Source organism: Corylus avellana, chromosome ca5 (assembly GCF_901000735.1).
Source record: "Corylus avellana chromosome ca5, CavTom2PMs-1.0".
Classification (NCBI taxonomy): Eukaryota; Viridiplantae; Streptophyta; class Magnoliopsida; order Fagales; family Betulaceae; genus Corylus; species Corylus avellana.
The window spans coordinates 11979915-11983661 of NC_081545.1; the positions used below are offsets into that span (position 1 = coordinate 11979915).

The following is a 3747-nucleotide window of genomic DNA, read 5'->3' on the forward strand; positions in this document are numbered from 1 at the left end:
CAAGATAATTATTAAGTTTGTTATTAATAATTTCATAGTAATCTAAATTAATTAATGAGATAAAACATGGAATGATTTAGAATAATAGATATAATAAAATGGGATTAACGGTATTAAGATAATAATTCCTAGTATGATAAATAATTATATGTATGGATAAACTGTAGTTAAAATAAATGGTAGGGGTAAATTTTGCAATTCTAAATAGTTGGGGCATTAAAAAAGAAATAGAATCTTATCCTATGCCACATGTCAAATTTTCATTGGCCATTGGAAATACCTTATCTCCTTAGTTTAAAAAAAAAAATAATAATAATAATAATAATACAAGTCTTTTGGTGGGCCCCCTGCAGTAGCCCACTTTCCCCCCATCCTTTCTTCCTTTCCTTCCTTCTTTCTTTCTCCCTCACCCCCCTTTCTCACGCACACAGCAGCCCCATCCCTTTTTCCCCATTTCTCCTCCTTTGTCTCACTCATTCTTCTCCCACACACACATACACATGGCCAAGTGGGAGAGAGAACGAACTTGAGTGGGAGAAAGGGAGCCAGCCGTGAGAAAGAAAGGAGAAGAAGAAGAAAAAAAAGAGAAGAAGAGGAAAGTGACGAATTTTATGGGGGATTCGGCCAAGGGTGCTTGTGAGGTAAAAACTCTAGTCTTTTCTTGTAATTTTTGTTATGTTTGTGAGATTAGAAGCTAGAAATTGTTTGGATTTGTGGGGCTTTGATTTGGATCCGAAAATTAGGGTTCTTGAATGGGATTTTGTTATATTGTTAAAATCTTTAGTTTCTCTTTAAGGTTTTGTTCTACCCATTGGATTCCAAGCTTGAAATCATAATGATTTGGAGGATTTTTAATTAGGCTTGAAAATTGGAGAAATTTGATGAGAAACCTAATTCATAAAATTAATGTGGGGCTTGTATGTGTAGTTGATTGCTATGCATTATTCAAGTTTTGGGTTATTTAATTTATGGGTTGAAACTCTAATTTTACCTATTGGTAAAGTATGAACATAAACCCTAATTTTATATGGTTTGTATTAATTTGGGATTTTAGGTATGTGAACACTAAGAATGTTGTTTGAATTGGTTAATTACATTTAAGGTGTTAAATAACCCTAGGCTTTCATGAGTTCAATAGAAATTGATGAATATGGGTTTAGGTTCTAATGTCATATTAGAATCATGGTAATTATTGTAAGTGTTTATGAGTATTATAAGTTGAGGTAAACGACATGGGAATGGATGTATATATATATATATGTTACATAGATAAGTACGATAGGGTCGTAGAATAATAATTATTGGGTTAACGTATGGAGCGTGATACTTGTAGTGCTCAAGTATCTTTATAGAGTATAAGTTGTTAAGCTAAGAATAGAGCTTAATTATGTGTTTATATTGTAAATGCTTAGGTGTATCGCGGTTGAGTCAAGAGTTCACCGGAGGGTACTCAAGCGAACAAGGTAAGTATTTTACTTACTGGGCAAAAATATACTATTTTTAAAGTATAAAAGATGTTTTGGTTGAACGATTGATGAATGTTGTTTTAAGATACTATGACTATTGATGATGTTCTATGAGATATGTTGGTTGAATGTTTGATGAAATGTTTCTATGAGCTTTATGGGTTTGCAAAATAATGAGATGATTATGTTGTTAGAAGCATTGGTTGGTTTACATGATTTATGACATGATTCTATGATTTTATGATATGAGTTATGATAGCACATGAGTTCAATGATTCGTCGACATAAGCATGATCATGGCATGAGCAATGTAACGGAAATAGGGTCCAACTCCGGTGGTGATTGAGTATAGTCTCACTACTGTAGAGCTGGCCCATGCATAACGGAAACAAGGTTCAACTCCGGTGGTGATTGAGTGTGGTCTCACTATCGTAGAGCTGGCTCCATACATAATGGAAAACGGGGTGACAACTCCGGTGGTGATTGAGTGTGGTCTCACTACCGAGAAGTTGGCCCAATGCATAATGAAAAACGGGGTGACATCTTCGGTGGTGATTGAGTATTGTCTCACTACCGAGAGTTGGCCTCATGTATAACTCTGGTGGTGATTAAGTATGGTCTCACTACCGGTGAGTTGGCCACATGTATGACTCCGGTGATGATTGAGTATGGTCTCACTACCGTTGAGCAGGCCTCATGTATGACTCTGGTGGTGATTGAGTATTGTTTCACTACCGAGAGTTGGCCTCACAATGGAACTAGTACAAGATGATGAGCATGAGCATAAGCATGCATAGCATATGATTGTATGATGATGATGATTGGATTTGTATGATTTTTACACTAGACGTATCAATATGCATATGTGACTGGTATGGGACGGAACATATATGTATATTCTTATGGCTAGACATTGCATGATGATTTACTTATATTTTATCGTTGAACTATGTATCTTGTAAGTGTGAACAAAGTTCAATTGTTATTTTTGATAAAACTAGTAAGTTTTATACTGCTGAGCGTCTTTATTTTATGGAGACGGCGGGCTCATAATTCCGCCTGTATCATGGGTGGTGGTGATTCCCATGGTGCAGATGATGTTGTTGATGCAGGTGCAGAGACAATAGACGATGACCCTGTGGCCATGTATTTAGGTTACCACGGTGTCTGAGGCCTGGATACATTGGGCGTTTATTTTGTTGGACTAGTTGATAGCCCACTTTTGTAGAGCATTCATGTATATGCTTAGGCATTGTTATTTTGTATATGGCTCGTGTCGTATGTGACACTTTTGTAAAGCCATTCTTTTGTATGTAAGCTTTAATCACTTAGATGTATTAATCAGCTCTGATGTGGTACATATGTCTAACGCTATTTATTTTCCGTTGCAAAGATATGAACTCTGACAAATATTTAATGATGCATGTAGCTCTGTGTGGCATATTATACTGTCAATCAGGTTAATGCATGGGTTCATGGCATACTGCGGTATCGCCATGCCACTGTGACAATCCGCTTCGTTGTGGGTAATGCTTTTGAAAAAAAAAAAAATTAGTCATGTTTTATCAAGCGGGTAGTCACAGCCTGGGGGCAACTTGAACGGTGGAATGGGCGTGGGTTAGAGGGGTATTTATAGGTGAAGAAAGGTTGAGGGCGCTACCAACTCCTTTGAAAAGTAGCGGACGTCCAGTACTATTGGGGCATACATTCCGGTACTATTTACTCAATGGTCTAAAGGGTGCTTCATACGTCTAGGTATTATCTAGTGGCTTTCAAAAAAGTAGCGTACGTCCAAGTGGTCCCTAGGCATACGTCCTTGTACTTTTTTGTAGGCGTACGTACGGTTGTCCACCAGCGTACGTCTTCTACTAAGAATAGTAGCGTACGTCTGGTAACCGTAGCGTAGGTTCGGTTAGAAAGGGTTAAGCTTGGGTTTGTGCTTCAAAATGCCTAAGGAGTTTTAGGTTATAAGTATGGGCTTAGGTTCTTTGTTATAAAACCGGGTTTTCATAAATCATAGACACATGCTTCATTAAACCAAGTGGACATGAATATATACACAAGTCTAATGTGCAATCCATATACACAAGTCTAGATAAAAGGTTTGTCTCTTCTTGTGAAATCCATATCCATTAATTGCACCTAAATTCGTGAATCCAAAGTGATGAGTGCCAAATATTGCATATTTGGGCCCCTTAGTTTGCATTTGCTAACCCGTTAGCTTTATTATAATCTAATGTTTTGTAGGTCGCCAAGGGTAAACTGCGCTATTAAAGTGAAA

General features: G+C 37.1%; 1 long non-coding RNA gene across 1 annotated transcript; it reads left to right on the plus strand.

Moving 5' to 3' along the window:
• Positions 1 to 428: 428 nt before the first annotated feature.
• LOC132183367 (uncharacterized) lies at positions 429 to 2816 on the plus strand. The gene is made up of 3 exons (XR_009440403.1): positions 429 to 641; positions 1413 to 1463; positions 2561 to 2816. It is a non-coding gene; the product is annotated as an uncharacterized LOC132183367 (long non-coding RNA).
• Positions 2817 to 3747: the final 931 nt, after the last annotated feature.